The sequence below is a fragment of the Rhinatrema bivittatum genome, chromosome 13, assembly GCF_901001135.1.
Source record: "Rhinatrema bivittatum chromosome 13, aRhiBiv1.1, whole genome shotgun sequence".
In the NCBI taxonomy this organism is placed as follows: domain Eukaryota; kingdom Metazoa; phylum Chordata; class Amphibia; order Gymnophiona; family Rhinatrematidae; genus Rhinatrema; species Rhinatrema bivittatum.
In genome coordinates, this window is record NC_042627.1 from 25,012,993 (window position 1) to 25,036,846 (window position 23,854).

The 23,854-nt window shown below is 40.5% G+C and overlaps 1 protein-coding gene across 6 annotated transcripts in view; it reads right to left on the reverse strand.

Annotated features, from left to right (window-relative positions):
* CSNK1G1 (casein kinase 1 gamma 1) overlaps window positions 1-23,854 on the reverse strand; it is a 251,138-nt gene that overhangs the window by 213,332 nt on the left and 13,952 nt on the right. For 2 of the 6 annotated variants that reach the window (XM_029574620.1, XM_029574618.1), the window contains exon 2: window positions 21,300-21,428. The exons of the other annotated variants lie outside the window; for them this stretch is intronic. The gene's annotated coding sequence lies outside the window, so the exon portion shown is untranslated. The remainder of the gene's footprint in view (window positions 1-21,299; window positions 21,429-23,854) is intronic. 6 annotated transcript variants of the gene reach the window in all.

The following is a 23,854-nucleotide window of genomic DNA, read 5'->3' on the forward strand; positions in this document are numbered from 1 at the left end:
CCTTAACACTTTAGAAGTGTCATAAGTGCCATAGAATAACCAAGGGGTAGGCAAACTCCAGTTCTAGAGTGCCACAAACAGGCCTGGTTTTAAGATATCCACAATGAATATGCATGAGATATTTGCATACATTGTATCTCATGCATATTCATTGTGGATATCCTGAAATCCAGGCCCATCTGTGGTTCTTGAGGACCAGAGTTTCCTGTACCTGGAGCATGGTCATATATTAATGTTTTAATTGAGCCCAATACACTGTAGATCTCATCATATTTTCCTCTGTTAGACCACCTCTCTGAATAAATAAAACAAAATCAAACCATCAATGCAAAACATCTAATTCTCAAATATCTGCTAAATTTACAAGCTATGCGCACAATCAGTATACTGATAGTTTGTTCATTTTCTGACAGCAGATTTCAGCAACCTTCCGCCTTTAGAAGATCAAAGATAAAGCAAAATTAAAATGGAGATGCGATAAAAGTAAACATGCCCCGTACCGATCTCCAGTGCATCAATGAAAAAGACTGTTGTATGTGTCTCCCTCTGCTTCCTTGAAGTCTACAGCATCAACAAAAGGCCCATCCTCTGCACCATTCTAGCAGGGAGACTAATGAATTATTCAGACAGTTAAAAGGTTTGTAACTCACATAAAAGCACATTCGCCAATAACCCATGGCTTTCCATTTTTATGGCGCAGACTTCTCTCCAATGTACAAATTTCTTCCTATTACAAATGGCTGTGTGTTTCAATAGTTCTTCCTATTAAACTTCATTTCTTATTGAAAATTAGAAGTACTAGACTTATACTAATCTTAAAAAAAAAAAAAAATGCTTTCAGGATTTACCAGAATACTGGGATGTAGCTAGTAATCTACCCGTCGTGTGCTAATGCACTGCATGGCATGCACCTCCCTCTGTTATTCCATTTCAAAGCTGTAAACGCTGGATGCCAGGAACCAAAAGTTGAAGCAGACTGGCAGCATTATAAATCTCACTGAAGTACTTCTCTCCGCGGTAGAGCTGAATTCAGTTCTTCCTCCCCCACCTCCCCCTGAAGGATCAAAGAGACTTGGAGGGGCTCAGGGTGGTGTTTTTCTGCCAGGTCACTGACCAGGAACGTTTTCTTTGGACTTGCTTCCTTTTCCCCCATTAAAGTTGGAATGGACGGGGGAACTGCTACTGGCCTCAAAACACCACCTTTTTTATTATATTTTTAAGATAACTAGTACTGGCAGAGAGGACTAAAAGCTGGACCCAGCAGAACATCGCTTTTTTATATGTAACCCCATCACCGGGTGAGGCCATAACATCATTTTTCTGTCTCTTCGGGGCTGGAAGTCTCTTACTTCCAGGGCCTGGATTCTTGGTCAGATGGGGGTGGCTTTACTTCTAACCTTTTCCCTTTGGAAAGGGGCAACCTTCTTTACTTGGGGTGCGCTGTACGTGCCAATAATAACACTGGAGTCACTGGTTTAGGGTCAAAAATGAAGGATTTTATGGATAGAAAAATTAGGTGAAAATGGCACAATTCTATTAAATCCGCAGCACCACAGTTTTTCCTCTTTTTTTTTTCTGATGCACTCCTTTTCCTCAAATCTGTGCAGGGCAAGAGAAGCATCCACCCTCCAGGGCTTGGGGGAATAAGAGTGCCCAGGTGGGCAGGAAATCTTTCCAAAATTGGTAAAATTGTTAAAACTCAGTAGTCTCTGCACAGAGAGAGTTAGATTGCTCTCTCTCCCCAGAGTGAAGACTCCCGATGGGGATCCTCAAGGTTCTCACTTCACAGTTAGATGAACTTCCAGTAAGTCTTCTCCTGCCTGCAGCCAGCTCCAAGTCTGCTGTATCTATTTATTTATTTTATTGCGCACTGTATTTAATGTTCAGGGGAGAGTTGGGAGGGTTTACTATTTTCAGTGACCTGCTTTTTTGGTCACGGACTGTTCTACACTGGAGGGGTTTAAGGTTTTCAGCAGATGAGGGGGGTTGCAGTAGTGGGAGGGTAGAATGGTGGTGGGTGTTTAGGCCCATGTTGGGGGATATGGCCCCTATACTATTTATATTCTTGGCGTAGGACTCTTGTATGCAACGATACTTGGGAAAAATTAGCTGCAATAGCTGTTTTTGTTTCACTACCACTTGATGAGTGTACTCCTAATCAGGGAGCAGTTCCGCTCAACCTATTGACCTTTTTACCGTATGGATTTGGGGTGATATCAATATGGGTAGGCATACTGAAATGTTTATCTTTAATGTGTGAGGCATCTCCACCTTACAATCTTACAAATGGTGTTCCGTCAGGGGGCTCAAATTGTGCTGTTGCAAGAGCGACCCCTCCCTGAAGATGAGCATGAAAAATTGAGAACAGGTTAGGTTTGGGCGGAGTTTTTAATTCTTCCTTTAACTCGCGCAGTAGAGGAGTTTGTATCTTCATTGATAATAATCTTCTCCTCGTGATCTATGACACCGTAACTAACCTGGAGGGAAGGTATGTAATGTTTGTCTGCTCATTGCGCTCAGTTAATATCTATGAACCTAACACAGAGCAGAGGATATTTTACCAGAGTATGGATGAAAAGTCAGCGTAATTTGGTTCTGGAAAAGTGATTTTTTGATAGTGATTGGCATGTGTGCCTCAGTCCAGCCCTGGACAAATCATCTCTTTCCTCTCAGAATAGGGGAGAAGTTAATAGAGATATTCTTCTACTGATAGACACCTATCATATGATAAATCCAAGGTAGGAAAAGAACCCAGGCCGAAGGGACTATATGTTCTATACTCCAAGATATAGAACATATACTAGAAAAAGACTATTTTTGCACTCACAGAATTTTGTTCACCTGGTTTGTGACAGCGAAATCTTGATTAAAACTATTGCAGATTGTAGTCCTATACTCCTGTCTATTGACTTGGGTGGTTTAGCTCCTAAATCTTTCACCTGGAGGTTTAAATACTTCCCTATTAGGTGATAGGAATTTTCATACCCTCATTAGAGAAGCTGTAGATGAATTTTCTACCACTGACCCAAATGCAGACTTTTTTCACCTTAAGATGGGAGACATTTAAGGCATACTTTACAGGGCATATAACCTCCAGCTTCAAGTATAGAGAATGGAAAAAGCACATTGATCCATTGATGACAGATATTGAAAACATGAGTTTCAATATAAAAAAAAATTGCTCTAACAGAACCCTGTGCATACTTGAATGCAGGAGGGAACTTAGGACTCTTGAAATAAGTGCTATAGAAAAGACTCTGAAATATATACCAAGTTTAAATGTTATGAGCATGGGAATAAGCCCATGACTCTCCTGGCCAAGTGGTGAGGAAGCGGGCAGGATGGTCTGCTATTTGCAAAATACTGGATGGGGCAGGTCAATTTAACAACTCTGCCATTGAACAAGGATTTGTGAAATATTGGTATAAATATTGGTATAAATGAGTCCACTATCTGGCAATTTTTGATTTCCCTCAAACTGCCTAAATTGGAAGATGCACAGACTTGGATATTGGAAAACCTCCTACCACTTCTAGAGCTACAAGCTGCTGTGAAAGTCCTGCCTTGGTCCAGATGGGTTTCATATTGACCTACATAAAAAGTGCTTTCACAAATTTTCGCCCTTGCTTTTGGGTTTGTTCAATGCCGCAGGAGTTCATACAGAATCATTAGGAGACCTGCAGATGCTATCTCCCTCATTCACAAAAAAAAGGTAAAAATGAGAATCTTTGTGTATCCTACCACACAATTTCATTGTTTTTCTTATCTAAAAATTCTAGTCAAAGTCCTGCAAATGAGATTGGGCGTATTCCTGTCTAGTCTAGTTCATAGTGACCAGACAGGGTTTGTCAAAAGTAGGTCCCCTCTACCTCTAACACCACATGATTATTTAACTTGTTTCATATGGCAAAGTGGGGAGGCTTCTCTGGGCTTCTAGTATCTCTAGATGCTGAAAAGGCCTTTAAAAAGCTGTCTTGGGCATTTCTGAATACCTCATCTGTTTATAGCATGGGTTAAGGCCCTGTATGAGAAACCATGAGAATGGCTTTTTAATTTTTTATTTAATAGTTTAAACTGTTTATTATCAGATTTAAAGTAACAAAGCATATAGACCTTCAAACCATAGGTTCTCTTCTGAACTCCAAAGCTATCTATGAACATTACAATACTACATTTGTACTGTTTACACCCCAACACAAAAGAACCTGTGCGTGGCTTTTAATTAATGTGTCCTTGACCTTTACATAAGAAATTGCCATGCTGGGTCAGACCAAGGGTCCATCAAGCACTGCATCCTGTTTCCAACAGAGGCCAAACCAGGCCACAAGAACCTGGCAAGTACCCAAACACTAAGAAGATCCCATGTTACTGATGCAATTAATAGCAGTGGCTATTCCCTAAGTATAATTGATTAATAGCCATTAATGGACTTCTCCTCCAAGAACTTATCCAAACCTTTTTGACTCCAGCTACACTAACTGCACTAACCACATTCTCTGGCAACAAATTCCAGAGCTTTGTGAGTTGAGTGAAAAATAATTTTCTCCGATTAGTCTTAAATGTGCTACTTGCTAACTTCATGGAATGCCCCCTAGTCCTTCTATTATTCGAAAGTGTAAATAACAGAGTCACATCTACTCGTTCAAGACCTCTCATGATCTTAAAGACCTCTATCATATCCCCCCTCAGCAATCTTTTCTCCAAGCTGAACAGCCCTAACCTCTTCAGCCTTTCCTCATACGGGAGTTGTTCCATCCCCTTTATCATTTTGGTTGCCCTTCTCTGTACCTTCTCCATCGCAACTATATCTTTGAGATGCGGCGGACACTGTGTCATTACCTCTTGAGAAAGAGCACGCCTCTATGGTTGAGTTATTAACCCTGCTGTTTTTAATCCTCCTCCTCCTCTATTAAAATGTATTAGTTTACAGAACCCCCCTGCAAGAACTGAATGGGTTGGAGGAATTCTTGGATGAGACTGACTGACTCGGCACTTAAAGGCATTTCTCTATCCTACAAGAGGATAATAAATACAAAATATACTAAATCTAAGAACATAAGAACATGCCATATTGGGTCAGACCAAGGGTCCATCAAGCCTAGCATCCTGTTTCCAACAGTGGCCAATCTACTGACACTTAATTGATCTATGGAATAAAAACGGTTTGGATAAGTTCTTGGAGGAGAAGTCCATTAACAGCTATTAATCAAGTTTACTTAGGGAATAACCACTGCTATTAATTGCATCAGTAGCCTGGGATCTTTTATTTTTATTTATTTATTATATTTTTTAATTCTTATATACCGCACAATGGGTATGGGGGCTATCCGTCTAGGCGGTTTACATATTTGCACATACACAAGTAGCAATACATATTAACAGACAGTTCATAAAATCATATACAAGCATGTTAAAAATACATAAAATAGACAATTACTTTAACAATTGTAATGTAGTGTAATAAACTTAATATAAATTATAAGCTTGGGTGAAAAGATGAGTTTTTAGCAATTTCTTAAATTCTGTGTGGTTGGCTGTCAGGCGGATATGTTCTGGGAGTGTGTTCCACAGTATTGGACCGGCGACAGAGAATGCTTGATTACGGGTTAATGCTAAACTTGCGGATTTTACTGTAGGTACTTCAAGAATGCATTTGTCAAGGGAACGGAGTTGTCTAGTAGGTCTGTAAATTCTTAATAATGAGCATAGCCAGATGGAATTGGTGTTATAAAGTAGGTTGTGTATTGTAGACAGAATCTTATACGTTATACGATATGGAATTGGAAGCCAGTGCAGATGTTGTAGAATAGGAGTAATATGATCTGTCCGGGGTGTGTTATATAAAACATTCAAGCGGCTGCGTTTTGTATTAACTGTAAAGGTCGTATCGTAGATTGCGGTAAACCAAGATAGAGAGAATTACAATAGTCTAGTGAAGATAAAATTAATGTTTGGGTAATTGCCAGGTTTGGCCTCTGTTGGAAACAGGATGCTGGGCTTGATGGACCCTTGGTCTGACCCAGCATGGCAATTTCTTATGTTCTTATGGAACTTGGTATTACTTTAGAAGCATCAGATTGGAAATGCACACCACATTTCTGTCTGTATCTGGAGAGTGAAACTGATGGTCCATTTGTTACATAGGACTTATCATACCCCGGTCTCTCTCTCTTTCCAGAAGTTGGCTTGCAGTGTTGACGTGGTTGTGTCAAGAGAAGTACATACGCCCATATGTGGTGGTTTTGTCCAAACATACGTCAATTCTGGTCTGATGTGATGCAAGAAATTTCTGATATTATAGATGCACCAGCATACCTCTCATCACAACTGGGTTTGCTAGGACAATGGGATGGTTCTTTAGTTTCTCCCAAACATCGTCCTCTGGTGGACCAGTACTGCTCTCTGCTAGATTCATCATTGCTACTTGTTGGAAATACTGTCCTAATATGGAGGATTGGCATAAGCAGATTTGTGATATTGTGGATATTGAACTGCTATGCTTTAAACTGAAGGGAGAGGCCTTTAAATTAGACCAGGTTGGGGGTGTCTCAAATTATTTTATGGATTGATGGTATGAGCTGGTTTTTTAGTGCTATGTTATACTTGTCTTTTTCTTAGTTTGTATTTTCTGATTTTCTCCTAAGGTTTCCAACATCATTTAGCACATTATATTTTTTTTATTTATTTATTTAACATTTTTCTATACCGACCTTCAAGGTTGAATACCATATCAGGTCGGTTTACATCGAACAGGGGTAGATCAGTGTAACATAACATAACAAAGGAACAACTTTTTATAATTAGTGAATTAGTGGAGACAAAGCAGAAAAGTAAGAAAGTTATATGGCAGGAGTGTTGTATGCCAAGATGTTTAATCCTGTACTTATTCTGTTTGGTTTTGGTTATGTAAAAATATGTAATAAAGAGTTAAAAAAAAAAAGTGACAAGGCAATAAAATGATGGGGTGCAAAACGATATAACCAAAATAAATTGAAAGGTGATGAGACACCCCTACACACATCATCCATAAGATCTGATCCTCCATGACACATTAAAAAAGCTGCATCACAGGGCACAGTAGAAGAGATTCAGAAGATTACCAAAACAGCACAGAATAGCTGTTATAAAAGGTCCAGGAGGTAAGATTTAAAGACCAATATGTATACATTGGAAGGAAGGGGACAAATATATCAGGGAACAAATAATGCACAAGACATAGGCATTTTGCATTGAACAAGGAAGAGTAATAACCCTTAATTTAGATACACAATGCTCTGTTCCACATTAAGAGTAACCACCCAGGAAAAGGATCTTGGAGTCACTGTGGACAGAATATTGAAATCCTCAATTCGGTGTGCAGTAGTTGAAAAATCTAATAGAATACTAGAAATTATTTGGAAAGGAATGGAAAATAAAACAGAAAACATCTTAATGCCGCTATATAGGTCTATGGTGCAACTGCACCTCGAGTACTGTGTACAGCTCAGTCACAGAGCACTAATTACATACATTGTCCAATTTCTATATATGTAAAGCAGAGTTGTTTACCTGTAACAGATGTTCTCCTAGGACAACAGGATGTTAGTCCTCACACATGGTGCCCGGCACGAAAATCTTTGACTGGCACACTGAGTATGCCCAGCATGCCACTATCAAATGCGTCCGTGCAGGGTCACTCTTCAGTCTTGTACCATAGAATTATGAAAAAAAGAAAAAACACAGAAAAACCCAACTCTGGGGGGTGGTGGACGAGTTTTGTGAAGACTACCATCCTGCTTGTCCTAGGAGAAAGCAGAGTTGCTTACCTGTAACAGGTAACAGATGGTAGTCCTCGCACATGGGTGAATCCCTAGCTACAGGCTGCTCTCCAGTAATAATTCAAACCAACAGTCACCTAACCAGGTGCCAACAGGCACAAAACAGGTGCTGTTGGTAACAGAGGTAGAGAGCCTGAACCCGAACAATGGGCCTCTGTATGAAGAGTTGGGTTTTACAACTGAAAGATTCCAAAGGACAGACTGGCCAAAGCTGCTATCGTATCTGCCATCCCTGTCCACACAGTAGTGAGCTGCAAAAGTGTGGAGAGAATTCCATGTCGCAGTCTTGCAGATCTCGCCCATGGGGACTGCTCTCAAGTGGGCCACCAAAGTCACCATGGCTCAAATAGAATGAGCTTTGACATAGCCCCCAAGGTGCAGTCCCGCCTGAGCATAACAGAAGGAGGTCCAATCTGCCAACCAGTTGGAGAGCATCTACTTAGCCACCACAACTCCCAATCTCCTTTTGTCAAGAGATGAAGAGTCGCGTGGACTGCCTTTGGCCTGCTGTCTGCTCTGGGTAGAAGGCTAAGCTCTCTTGCAATCCAACCTGTGCAGAGCCCATTCACCTGGGGAAAAAAAAAAAAAAAAGAAAGGTGGGCAGGACAATGGACTAATTAAGATGGAAATCAGTCACAACCTTAGGCAGGAACTTAGGGTACAAACACAGAACCACCCTATCATGAAAGAAATTTTGTATAGAGCAGATACGACACCAAGGCCTGCAGCTCACTGACTCCATGTGCTGATGTGACTGCAACCAAAAAATGTGACCTGTCAGGTACTTGAGATTACAAGGTGCCTTCATGAGCTGGGCCAATACGACACTGAAGTCCCAGGACACGGTGGGAGGCTGCAGGGGGGGCTTCAATTGAAGCAGATCCCACATAAAAAGTGTCCCACTATGGGTTGCACAGAGCTGGGCGAACCATTCACACCCTGGTGGTAGGCACAGATAGGACTCAGGTGTAACCTGATGGAGTTGGTCTTCAAACCAGCCTCCAAAAAGGTGCAGGAGAATGGATCTAAGCCATGGCGTTCACACCACACAGAAAACCTCTTCTACTTCAAGCTATAAGACTTCCTAGTGGAAGGCTTCCTGGAAGTCACCAGGACTCAAGAGACACATCCACTGAGACATCAAGGGGCTGCTGAATCAGCCACTCAACATCTAGGCTGTCAGGGACAAGGCCCAGAGGTTGGGATGGCATAGCCTGCCCTGATCCTGTGTGATGAGATCTGGGAGAAGTTCCCAGATTGATCATGTCCTGGAGGGAGAGGTCCCGCAGGATCAGGAACCAGATCTGCCTCAGCCAATAAGGGGCTATGAGGATCATAGTCCCCCTGTCCTGGCGAGCTTTAAGAAAGTCTTCGTCACCGGAGGAAATGGAGGATACACGTACAGAAGGCCCTTGGCTCCAATAATGGGCAAAGGCGTCAGAGGCTGGTTTTCTGTCCCTCCCTGTACAGGGAGCAAAACTGATCCCCCTTCCTGATGCAGGGGGAGATGAATAGATCCACATCTGGGGTCCCCCACAGGTGGAAGATTTGGTTTGCCACCCCCTGTTTCAGGGAACACTCATGGGGTTGGAAGGCCCGACTCAGTCTGTCCACTACCACATTTTCTGTCCCGGTCAGGTACGTGGCTCAGAGGACCATACCCTGGGATAGAGCCCAAGCCCAGATCTGGACTGCTTCCTGACAGAGGGGGAATGATCTGTTGCTTCCCTATTTGCTGATCTACCACATCGCCACTTGGTTGTCGGTCTGGATCAGGACCAATTTGTTGAGCATGCAATTGCTGAACGCCCAGAGAGCGTATCGAATCGCACGGAGCTCCAGGAAGTTGATCTGAGTGGACCACTTGCCCTGGGTGCGGAGTCCCTCCACATGGGTGCCCACCCCAGGTTGGATGCATCTGTGGTGAGTAGAATCCAGGTAGGGGGGAGGCTGAAAAGGCCTCCCCTGCTCCAAATTGGACAGACTCTCCCTCCAAGACCAGGAGTCCTGGAGAGGTGGAGATATGTGGATGCGGACATGGATGTCCTGAGTGGCTTGCCGCCACTGTGACCGCAGGGGCCCACTGCACATATGCAAGCCATTTGTTGTATGGCCGCATATCTGTATGCAACAGCCAAGTCCAGGAGTGGATAAGAAGAAACTCATCCCAATATGGTAATCCTAACTTCAAAAGAGTGAGTGCAATTTATCATAGTAATGAGTTTAATAAATGTCAATCCTTCAACAAGGCTCTGTCAAAATATATTTTTTTGTTTAGTTATATATTTTTTTTAACTATATATAAAAGAAACTTTAGTTAAATATTTTTTAAACTGCTCTGAGCAACACAGAAGGAAATTAGGATCCTGATTGGAAGAACAGTGTTCAGTAAATAGAAATGATTCAACATTGCTTAACTGACAACTAAATATTAGCTGTACTAACTAACAAAGAAAGGTAACAGTAGCAAGGCAATCAATGCATTTATCCTAACAACTTTGATTTAAGAAAGGATGTGAAATGAAATGAAGCCTAGAATTATTTGCTTGCTGAGGCCTTCAAGTACTTCTTTGCATTTCCAACAGCAATCATACAACAAATATAAAAGCTTTTTAATACTGTAGATATGCTACAGACATATATATATATATATATATATATATATATATATTCTAGGTCACGTTGAGACTTTTTCCTGCTATTCAAGTCTAGAAATATTTTACCAAGAGTCAAGTTTTAACTGGAAATTTAGCAAAAAAGAAAAGGCAATAACTCTATGTGATGTACATGTTCATTATTTCTCACAACTCATGACCCAGAGTGCTGGTGTGGGGTTGTTCTGTTCAAAATTTCTTTTATTGTTATATGCTGCCTAATTTGACAAACACACAATGTGCTGAAAGTGACAATTGTTAGTTAAATTTAAAGAGGAAAAAGTGAAGAAACGCTGGAAATAAAATCTAGTCGCATTAGTGTGAGTTTCTCCCACATTTTCTCCCAAAGGAAGCTGCCTTCTTAAGGACAGACCATCTCTGACATTGATGGTTCTAGAAACTGAATGGTATGCTCAATCTATGGATCCTTTATGACGGCTGCCTAAAGTGATAATATAGATGATGGTATTTAATGACAAAGTTATATCCAGTTTACTTCATATGAGTCACCAAAAGAACCTTCAGATGAAAATAACTTGTTTCACTCAATACAAATGTGTATTAGATTTAAATTACTCATCTGAAGGTTAAAAAAAAAAAAAAAAGAAGTGGTTGGCGTGTGCCAGTCTACTGAGCTACTAGACCCTACTGGTGTGTTAACTTAAGTAGTTAGGTTATTTGTCTTACATTATCAAGCAGCTCTGCTTTGTCTTATGCATGCAACTAGTGTAAAATATTTAATAACGTTTTATAAGCAAGCATTTGGATTATCTAAATGAATGGTTGAATTGTAGACTCTGTTCCAGAAGCCAGGAACCCACATGAGTAACATGCAAGATGTAAGTTATTATTTCAGTTTATTTATGGATGTTATTTTGTTCACTACCAGAAACTATGGATTTTGTGGTTACAAATATTTGAAATCATTTTTAGAATCCCTGTTCTTCAACCTCCAAACCATGACAATTCCCAAGAACTAAAAGATAAAGGGATAGTATTAGAAGATTTAAACAATACATAAGCATTATATCCCTTCTTAAGTCTACCACCACCACCACATCAAGATTAAACATTTTTCAGAAAGCTGAAATTACTTGCCTACAAAAATCAGATTTTCTGACCAAGTGACGAAAATCAAGAAGGAGAATGAAAATGATTGCATTGCCAGCATTAAGACTCTGGGAAATGGGATCATGTTCCTAATCTGAATATTGTCACATACAGCAATCAGGTCCCCTGTGGGGGTATTTATTTATTTATTTATTTATCTAACATTTTTTATATACCGAAATTCTAGCAACAATGTTGCTAATCATTTCGGTTTACATATAACATTGGAGTGACTTAACATGCGAGTCTTACATGGAACAGGAAAATGAACTTGGAGACAATTGAATAAATACTAATAACAAATAACATTAAAACAACAACAGTAGTAATAGACATGTTATACTCAGGCGATTAAAATGAATCAGTTATGAATTAGATATCTGCAAAATAGACAAGAGGGATTGGAAAATTAATTCTTTAGTTGTTGAGCTAAGAGGTATTATATGGCATAGACCTGGAGGAGGGATTTGTGGATAGTACTCAATCGTAGGCTTGAGAGAAAAGCCAAGTTTTAAGTCTTTTTTTTAAAAGTGAGGGGGCATTGTTCAAGCCTAAGATCCGAAGGTAGAGAGTTCCAGTGGATCGGACCTGCAGTGGAGAAGGCTCTTTTGTTTGACGAAATTTTAAGTGGAGGGATTTTCAGAGAGCCTTTTTGCGCAGTTCTCAGTGGACGGGAGGAAGTATGTAGCTGGAATGGGATCCTGAGGTCTAGGTATGAGGCTTTGTAAATGGATTTATGAATGGATGAAAGGGTTTTGTAGGTGATTCTGTGTTTTATAGGGAGCCAATGGAGATTTTTTAATATTGGTGTTATGTGGTCCCTTTTTTTTGCTTTAGTTAAGATCCTGGCAGTGGCATTTTGGAGCATTTGTAGCGGTTTCAAGGAGATATCAGGGAGTCCAAGTAAAAGGGAGTTGCAGTAATCAATTTTAGAAAATATGATTGCTTGCAGAACTGATCTGAAATCCTGGGGGTGCAATAAAGGTCTGAGTCTTTTTAGAACCTGGAGTTTGAAGAAGCATTTATTTATTTATTTATTTAAAATTTTTATATACCGACATTCATCAAGGATATCATATCGGTTCACATTGTAACGCAAAAACAAACGCACGGCATGGCGCTTTACATTGAACAGTAAAAACATGATAACAAGGCATTAACGAGAGGGGGAACAATAACATGGGAAGTTTTGCAATAAAATTATAAACAAAGTTTGCAATTATATACATATGTACAAAAAAAAGAAAACTATGAGGTTAATTTTAATCAGGCTAGGAGATAGGATGGGGAAGAGAAGGGAGTGTTCACTGTGTTACTGATAAAACTTTTGAAATTCAGTAGGTTATCCATGGTGACTCCTAGGTTTCTGACCTGGGTAGAAAGAGGAGGTGGTGCCGAAGAATGAGTGTTGGAGAGTTGGTAGTTGCCTTCTTGGGTGATTAGGAGTATATTAGGAGTATATTCCCATGTTCCCAAAATGAACAGACAAGCAGGTCTAGACATTTAATTCAGGTTGTAGCAGAAGACAGATACAGATTTTAACAAGGACCCAATGCCAGTTCTAAACCAGGTGTCAATGAAATCCATGGGCAGGTAGAATTGCAGATTAAGTCTGGAGTTGGAAAGCAGGATCGAAATTCTACAGCAAAATGCTGGGCAACCTTCAAGGTGCTGGGAACTCCTTGTTCCCAGGAACCCCTTTTCACTGGTCCAACTAAATAAAATCCAGGGAAGCACAGTTCCAAAAACTATTTTTGAGATTTTTGATCTTTGGACTTCCAGTATTCCCAGGATAGCCCTCTGGCCAGGACACCCATCCTCCAACCTAAGCCACCCTCAAATCTCAGAGCAACCAGACCTCACATAAACCATCTCTTTCACAAGAAATCTCCAGGTGTTAGGCCCAGCTTGTGGCAGTGTGGATTGGCATGGGGTTGAGAGTTGGCTACTGCTTATAGAAGGCATGGATCTTGGCAGGAACAAAAAATATTTTCCACAGGTTCCCAGGATCTCTTCTGGACTGTAGTCTTCCAAAGTGATCAGGTAACTCATTCTGTTCTGAATTCACCTAGAGTTCAGGACAGTTGATTACATGTCCTTGAATCTGAATCAGAGACTGTGGAACCCATTTGTGACCTGGAAAATGTTTTATCTGTGAATGGCTTTAAAAGAAACCTGAAATAATGGATACACCCGAGGTGATTGATGTAGCTGCAGTTTAAATGCTATTGGGTTGATTTGTTTAACAATGATATATAGCTCAGTGTATTTGTGATCCAGCTGGCATCAGATGTTGGGTCCTTAGATATTTTATTGTAAGCCAAACATTTTGGCCCATGATATATGAAGAGCCCAGCTATCTACCTTTCCTTGTACCAAAGTCCAATTGAAAGCAGTTTACAAAGAAAAAAAAAAAAACAACTGTTGTAGATAGCTGCATATAGATGTTCTTTGAGCTTGATCTATTTAAAATAACTCTTGAGTAACATCACTTGCTACTGGAACTCCAGAATTGGTACGTAGGAAAGAGTCAATACAGGACAAATAGCCAAGAGTGCTGTCTGATAAGTGGAAGAATGCACAGCATGGTTATATGAGAATTCAGAATAAGTTAGGAGTCTGGTCTCATCGTCCTGATAACTGAAGAAGCAATGAAGATATTGCTCTAAAAACAAATTTAGTCTTAGTTTGCCCATCCATTTGGGAATGTTGGATGGAGAAAATACATAGCTGTATATCAAAACTAGCAAGTCTCTTTTGATAAAGACCATATGAGTGGGATGCCTCAATCCAAGGTGATCTAATCTAGTCCATCAAATGAGAGCATATGCACAAACAAAGCCTGTGCCATGGCTTCTGCCAAGGACAACTGTGGACAGACTAAGATGACAAAAGTTACTGGCTAAATAATATCAAACAATAAGATATCCATGCATTTATCATCTTCCTTTTTCTTCACATTGTATTCTTTTTATTATATAAAATATGGTATTTCAATATATTCTGTTTCTATCATTGAGATTTATGGTGTTACAGTTATGTAACACCTGGCTCCTCCAGGTTAAAGCACCTTCAAGCTTTAACCCGTTTTTCACTATTGTATTCATTTATTATTATTACTTACCTTTATCTTCCTTCCAGCTTATTATAAGCTTCCAAGTTCTCGATTCCAGTTGATTGTAACTGACTTATTCATATCTATTGTTAACCGAATTGTTTCCTTCAGTTATACCCCCTGTTAAATGTAAACCGATCCGATATGGTTATTTACTATGAAGGTCGGTATAAAAAACTGTTAAATAAAATAAATAAATGTTTTTTATGTGATATCCTATTTTGCTACATTCCTCAATAAAAATATATAAAAAAAATCCAAAAAAAAGATACACATTCAAATGAATCTGCAATAATGAAAAAATGTTTTTAAAAATAAAGCTTAATGAAATATCTTTTAACCTAACAGTGCAAGAACCCAAAGAAAGCAGTACCTAAATGTAATTCACTCTGAAGTGTCTGAAAGATGGATTATAAATCAAGTAAATAAAACAAAAATCACAGTACACAAAAGCAACACTCCATGAATACACTGAAAAAATGTAGTCCAATAAATACACACAAGGTTCCACCCATCAATGAAGAAAAAAAAAAAAAAAGTCTTTCCAGTTGCTTCTTTATAAATGCAACTAGTCATTAGCAAAGATCAACTTCCACAATTAACGTAAATTTATATCTGTTGTGTAAAAACATATCAATGGAAAACACCTACTATGACTCCCAAAGAAGGGAATAAACAGAAAGAAACTCCCAATATTTAATGTGAGCCATTTTGGTGGACTGGCCTACCACCACCAAAATGACAACACTTAATTGTGGGAAGTCAGCAACGTAGTTCAGGCTTATCAATATCTAGGATTGAGATGAAGTCTCTGACAACTGAAACTCACAGATTTCTCCTGTGGTACTTTGGGTCAGGTAGAGCAGGTACTTGACAATGTTAGCCCTCATGCTGGGTCACCACACTAGGTCAGCAAGCAGTGGCTTTTGCAATATCCAAACTGCCTTGCTAACATGGAGTTATGGCATATCCAGAATTCTTCCAGCCCGGTGGGGCTAGGTAGAGCAATACCTTGCTTATTTTTCAATGACCAAGCAGTGTTGAGGGCTCTTTCTCTGTCCTGTGCTCCCACTGCTCAGATCAGGGGGTAACAAGTTCAAGGTAAGGGTGGCCCTCACCATCTTATGGGGGTCCATGAAGGAGGATTTCCTGCTCTGGATAGTTGGAGTTTTAAGAGTGCTTTGAGGGGTTCTCTGATGAGACAGGTCACAGGGTAGTTGTGTTATATTAATTACATTTATAGACTACCTTTCCTTGTACCAAAGTCCAATTGAAAGCAGTTTACAAAGAAAAAAAAAAACGTTTGTACGATTATAAATTAATGATACATTGATGCATGTTTAACACATCACAAAAAATACATCAGTAAGACACTTTAATAACATGCATTTAATACAAAGGGTGATTGGTAATAGTGCACTGCTCTGAGCTCTGTTGCATCGGTTTCTGTTTTTCATCTTATTTCCTCTTGTTATGGTTCAATGCAGGAAAGACCAGGGTCTTCCCTGCAGCTCTGATCTACTTACTGTAAGTTGCCTGACTGACTCGTTACCCATGCAAGGGCCACAGTGAACTCCATGGCTTTAAGTTCCTTGGGGGGGGGGGGGGGGGGGAGTGTAGCCAGGAGAAGATTTGTGGGCAAACTCCCCCAGACCGGCGTGTTCCTCTAAGCCTGAAGGCTGGGGTACCTCCACAGTTCCAGCCACAGAGGGTACATGTGGAGGTGTGCCATAGGCTCAGCGCCCTCAGACGTCTGTGTTTTGGCACCAGCAGGGACAGGAGCCTCTGGAACAGTTGCTGCAACCCAAGTAAGCATGGAAAGCCTTTGGCTGATCCCCAAGCAGGTGGAGAAAGGTTTGCTGGAGGCAATGTTCACTAAATCAGCAGCCTCAAGTACAGTGAGCCCTGTTTCATCTGGGAACACATGGTAGACAGGGTTTAATCATCAGATACTTCAGTCTAATCTTCCAGCTGATGCTGGTAAAGTTTGTGGGAAGTCAATACTGAGCTTGAGAGGTCTCTTCCTGAGCAAAATAATTATTGGCTCAGACACAGGATTCCCCGGGGAAGGACAGATTCTTGAAACTGAAGTGAATGTGAAAAGCATTTGAATACCTTGGAAACTAAACTGGAGCAAAACTCTGAAAAGGAATCCCATTTGGTTAATATGAATTTACACAACATGGAGAATATACGGAGACCCCGAATATTATGATTTATTAATTTTCCTTAAGTTACTGTCACACCTGCGGATATGCTTGCAAGGTATTATTTTTCAAACCTTAAAAACTCTAGAGAATTCCTGTCCCCCCCTCCTTTTCAGGGGAAAAAAAAACAAACCAGACTATTGGTGACCTGTCTCAGGCTCCCCAACTCTTGAATCCCTGGATTTGACTGAAATCCTGGCTGACACTGGGGAGGAAGCAGCCCGCTCTTCTATGTTGTGAGCTTTGTACTTGATCCTGATATGGAAAAAAAGGTCTAAGATACCAGATGTTTTATAATTTCAAACTTAAGGTATATCCAGATGTTTCCAAACACAAGAAGAGGAAGCAATTTCTTATTATGAGGCCCAATTTTGGCTTAATTTTCCATGTAAATGTATTAAATACAAGAGAGAGTGCGAAATCTATTTTTATGAACCTGCACAGCCAACTGTTTCTCAGCTCTAAATTGGTTGTCAATTCTCCCCTTGTCTCTTTACCGTCGTCACTTCCACCCCTCGGGTCACTTCATATCTGTACCCAATGTGCTGCATCTGGCCTACTACTACCTCGAGAATTGACAGCTTGTATTTTTCCTGGAAATGCTCTCTCTATTTTATGGACTGGGCATTGAAATTGATCTGTTTTTCTTTTATTGAGATTTCATTTGCATTATTTCATTGCTGGTTTTCTAACAAGAAGTGTATTTCTTGAATATACTGTTAAAAAAAGTCTATAAATGTATTTTTTAATAAATAATAGATTTTATACATCAATATATCAAGCTAGAAACATCTTAAACCAAACCTATTTCTACTAGGGAGAGTAAGCCATAAACCTAGTAAGTTGATTTTTTGTTAGCTGAATAGCCCATCCAACCATGTCCCAATATCCCTAGATACTGCTAGCTCCCAAAGGGGCAGTCCGCCCCTGCAGCAGGGTCAACTAAAGAGTCTCCCTCAGATGACATCAGTGTCACAGCAACCACTGGATAGAGCCAGGCAGCAAGCTCACCCCCAGAAATGGGCTGAAAGAGCTTTCAGCAGGCAGCATAGTTACTCTCTTCAGTGGAGTTTCGCTAGTCTCCTCCTGAATGTGATCACAGGGAAAGGGCAGAGCCACGCCAGCATGAAGAAACACCAGACAGCTGTTTCTGTTGCAGCAGCTTTACAAGAATATAGTGTTCGCCATTTTGTAACAAAGCACGGAGGCTTCCATTTTGGGTTCCAGGGAAATATGTACTTTGGAAGTTGACACGAGTGAAAAACACCACCTAGTGACATTGCCAGTGGTGAGTGGTTATGGCTGAACATAGATATTCTAAGTTTCTGTGACTTAACATCTATAACCAAATGAATTTCCCCCTTGAGGTAGTGCCTCCATTCCACAAAAAGGTAGCATATAGGCATTCTGCAGGTGAGAACTCTTTTGAAAAGTAGGTGCAAGTGTGCAGCCCCTGATGGGTTCCTTCCTGCAGGGTCAACATAGGGCCTGTCACATCTGAAGCATCCATCTCTACGATGAACAGCTGCAGGGTCAACATGGGTGCTTCAGATGTGACAGGCCCTATCTCTACGATGAACAGTTGCATAGGGTCAGGCTACAACAGAAGGGGGTCTGATATAACTAAAATAAGAGCTCCATTATACCATACTCATCTATCCACAATGCTTAGGTAACTGGCTTCTTTTTTTTATAATTATGTTTTGGGCCTCATAGGATCTGGATTTTGTACTCTGCTTTGCTAATAGTAGACCCCCTTCCATAAGAACACAGTAATAGATTAAAATCAGGAAATCAACTGATACCTTCTCACGAACCTCTGTTTTATGTTTATCTCCCACATCCAACCCTGATTACCTTCCCTTAATCCTCCTACTCATAATGTATACATTATAGATATAATTTTAATACAGAGTACAACAGATTTTGTCTCTACCAACCCACACGTCACTCTCCTAACCCCCTTCCTTAGCCCTAATCCCGTTGTATACCAGACCATTGTATGTATGATAATTGGCTTCTCATCCAGGAATTCATGGAGAGGGGAATGGAAACGAGGAAAAGAGCTGAATTAAGTGTCAGGGCGGCTATTCGCTCTCTGTGCTTTGTCTACGCCAGTATCCTCCTGACTCCTCCCGTTCCCTGCAGGTGCTGCCAGGAACAGGAAAGAGGGTTCTCAAATAAAAAACTTGATTTAACCAGAACTTCCTATTGTACCTCACAGGTCAAAGACCTGACGTATCATCTAGGTCCATCTGAATGTAGCAAGTTTCTTCAGCATAGATGCTAGGAGGGTACTACAATAGTAAACATATTTTGTATGACCCTCTGATAAAAGTCAGCAAAGCCAATGAAACAATGCCCTGGATACATTTGAGAATCTGTCAGCATTGTAACGTGACCCTTCCAGGGATCCATCTGTACTTCTTTGGACAATATTAGGTATCTCAGGATCAACAAAGATTCTTGATTAATAGAACATTTCTCTGCTTTTTCCTGCCACCAGGTCCATGCCTTCTGGTTACTGGATCCATTTTTTGAAAGCTCCGAACATTTATGCTGAGGAAGACTGTACTCTCTGTAATATGTACTCATTAAGCTAGTACATTTTTCAATTGTCCGTTCCATGTGACATTCATTCTATCATTCATGAATGCTGCTTCATCTCTGGAAATAACTATCAAATTTAACTGCCCTGGCACAGTACTATTCATCTTAAGAGACTAGCTACACTGTTACCTCTCTTCCTTCAGTTCAAGTCTGCAAGGACTCTTGAGAAAAGGAACTAAAATCTAGCCTCTCTCATGGAGGAAGCAGCCTTGAAAGTTCAAGACTGGTTTGTTTTCTTAAGTACAGTGGGTCTTGTCTTGGAATGCTCATTGAGCAGCGAGAGGTCCAAGATCACAGAATCACCCTGAACCTACTGGCGTTTCATCTGCTCTTGCATGCCCGTCCTTGTCTTCAGCCAGCCAGGGGTCTCTGCTCAATCTGCCTCTTTGTAGACCAGGCATTCTAATCCTCTTCGCACACTCAGAGCAAAATTAGACGCTGGTAGTTTGTCATCCCTGCAGTCGATACAGGATACCTTGGCACTGGTGGTACGCCCCTTTTTGCCCCCAGATGTACCTGCTTGCCTGCAGGACAGCAAAATGGGACAACCCAGGGAGCCACCATTTGCTATATAATTATGGGAGATCCAGGGATGAAAGTGATTGGGTGAAACTTTGGGTCTAAGACCACAGTTCTACATGGCATGTCCCTTTCAAGCTTCAGCGTGGTCCCCTCTGCCAAAGATGCACAGCACTCCTCAGAAAGGCTTCAGCTGGACCATGGGAACCACCAGGTTACCTACATGCATGCAAGCAGCGCGAGAGCCTTGTTTCTGCCTGCCACCATACCAATGGGAAGACTAAGGGAAGAGCAGCAGTAGTAGGAATCTTGGGAGGAAGGAGACATCACAGGAAATCCACCCAAGACATCAGGTGGCCTTGTTCCCCAACAGGCAGTCATAATAGAATTAATCAAAAAGTTCAAATATTTCAGTGTTTTGTTTTTTTTTTAAATTTAGCCCACACCTTTTTCATCTGTAGCTCAAGGCGAATTACATTCAGGTAAAGTAGGTATTTCCCTAACCCCAGATAGCTTACAATGATAGGGCTGAAGTAATAACTTGCACTAAAGCTGCCACGGGTTTTTACACATACTTATGCATATCTGCACATGTTTTTCCAGTGTTAGTTTTGTGTGTCTATGTAAAAACCCAAGTATATGCAAAGCAGGCAATTAACTTCACAGGCTATGTAGGGAGCTGTGCATCAGTTAGTGCAGGTTTTTTAGTGCCCGAGTCAGGGCAGGGGATAAGTTAAAGCACGTGTCTGGAGGCCGGTTAACTCTATTGCTGGCATTAGTGTGGCTGTGTGCCCATGCAGCTCTGGGGTAATCATGGATTACCTTCGCTTTTCTGGATGCTATGGTACACTTTGTGGGTCGGCCGGAGAGATCTCCGCTTCATTTCTCACGCTTACCGGTATCTGCTGGTACAGTTGCCATGTGGTGGGAGACAGAAAATGAAGGGGCTAGATATTGCTCTACCCACCTTCAGTCCCACTCCCGGACCACTAACTGTTATATGAAAGGGGAAGGCTTTCGCATTGAGAATCACTCATGGGTCACCACATTTATGGGGGTTTCTGCACAGTTTATTACATAAGGCCTTGAGCATGCATATTTGTGCGCATTTTACTTTAGCGTAGATTTTCTGTGCGCATCTCATTTGTATACCATCCTTTATTACATCCCATGGAGGTGCCTGCTCTTGCCACATGTGCTAAAAATATGCACAGACAACTAGCGCCAATTTCACCACGGGTCTTTACATGGACTCCTAAGTTTGTACCTGAGACAAGAGAGCGTGACGTGACTTGCCCTGGGTCACGAGGATTGTCAACAGGATTTGAACTCTGGCTTCCGTGGGACTCAGCTTGCTGCTCTTATAACTAGGCTATTCTTTCACACCAATTTCAACCTGCAAAGAAAAAAATAGTATAGAGACAAGCTACACAATGCAAATGATCATTCAAACCTAGCTGACTGGTCTCAGAGCAGCACCATGTGTGTTTTCCTGCATGGTGTGAAATACAGATACGTTTCTATTCACACAGTCAAAATTCCTTTGTTTCTCTGGAATGCTGTCTTCCAGCATCATTCTTACCTCTGTCCTGTTGCAATTCACTACAAGTAACAGACTTTTGCATAGTATTGTTTATTAACAGCTGTAGCAAGTGCTGCACAAGATGATTTTGTCTGATCAAAAAGAAATTTTAGTTAGGTTTTTGTCCAAAACTTTCCAACATTAGCCAGCTAGAAACCAGGTCACAACTCTTCAGACACTAACTGAGTTGATGGTGGTCAGATACCATCCAATAAAGTCACAAAAAAACCCCCCAAAAAAACCAGGCAATCAGATGTTAGGGCAACGGCCTTGCTAGTTTTGATAGATATTTAGATTACAAAGCTTGGTATTAAAACATGGAAGATACAAAATCCTAGGTTTTGGATTAAGCTTTAGAAACTTGTATGCTCACTGACCTAGAATGGAAGGGAACCCTAGAGGAAGACAAACATTAACTTAGATAAGGAGGAGTAATATTCAACCAACCCAGTTTCTACAATGGGCAACAGATTTATCTTCAACATTGTAGACCAGAAATACTGAGCAGTCTGGATGGGCCAAATGGTATGTCATCATCTACTGATATACGCCTTGAACCATGTATGAACAACTTCAAAAAGAAATTGAAAACATGGTTGTTCAAACAAGCCTACCCAGAATAAAAAAAACTTACACCATTTCCAATAAAAATAGACCACCTTACGTCTACTCTCTTCCTCATACTGAGGAATCATATTTTGTTATCCTCTTCCTCACACTGAGGAACCATATTGTTATCCTCTCTCCTCTTCACTTCGAGGATCCACGTTAATGTTACTGTTACTTCTCCTCTATTTCTTGTTACCCTCCTCCCAGTTTTGACTCCCCTGTTAAAATGTAATTTCCAAACTTAACCAGTTTTTGATGTAAACCGGCATGATGTCCACAACTAATGCCGGTATATAAAAACGTTTAAATAAAATAAATAAATAAATATGTTACGGTGTTAGAGCAATGGCATTTCTCTGCCCCTCCACCCTGATTGTATTTGGAAGTAATAAGCTGGATAACCAAGTGGAATATCCCTACAAGTCTATAAATCCCTTTTAGTTGAAAAAACAGCTTTTACTTTTGACAAACTAGGTAATCTCTTTAAAAAAAAAAAAAAAAAAAAAGTAGTTTTTTACACTGTTATTTCATTTTGAAGACTGGTGTGCAAGAGGGAGTTGGCAGTCATCAATTTGCAGCCTTAATTACATATCTCTCCTGAAGGGGCAGGGTGCTTTCATTAATCCTTATTCTCACATAAACCAAGATACAGCTGGACAAAAGGCAATACTTCAATGCACCAAGTCTTTTAGTCTTTACAGCCCTTGGACCACTTCTAGCAATAGCATGGTCATAACTTTCAGTGCTTCAAAATAAGTGGCATGTTTTTCAATTCATCATAGTGACAGTTCAATAGACACTGGGTGACGGGACAGTGTATATTCTACAGAAAAATGACAAGACAGATTTCAGTAGTGTACAGTCTCAAAGTTAAGGTATCTCATTCATCAAGCACATGAGCGGGAAAGCCTGCAGCTGATTTATTATACCCCGACCAGAATATTCACACTATTTATAGTGGGCTACTCCAACATAATACGTCTTTTCTACAGGATCACTTTACTTCCCTCAAGCCAACAGTTCTGCATTGCAACATGTTCTTTTCTAGGACAGGAGAAAGCAAGTCCTTTGAATGCTACCAAATTATTAGTTTACATTAGTGTACATAATGCACCAAACTGTAGTTCTAAAACTCAGTGCTAAAATACCTCAAGATAAACCTCTATTTAAAAAGCTTGTCCCTGTCCCTTCCTTCTCCCAAAGATAGGAGAGCCAGGGGACATCGACTCATTAGACGTTGACTGACAAAGGTCACCACAACAGGAACAGCCACCTTCATGTGCTCTCTCCTGGATCTTGAGTGCGTCACTGCCTTAGTGCACCAAAATCTGTCAGCACTGTTAGATAATCTCAGACTAAAACCTTTCCTGCACTCACTCAGTACTAAGGCTTGACCTCAGACATGGCCATCTACTAAAAAATTTAAGCCTAAAAAAATGTTTTTTCCAGATTAAAAAATAAATCATGAAAGTGTTTCTTTACATTTGCTGATGTTCTCTATTTTTGTTAACCCACAGGAGTCCAAGCCCATGAAAAGATATTGCAAGCAACCGTTTTCACAAGCAAAATAAAAATTACCGGTTGTTTAAAGAAAAATTGCAGATAAAGAGATATACGTTTTGGCTTGTACC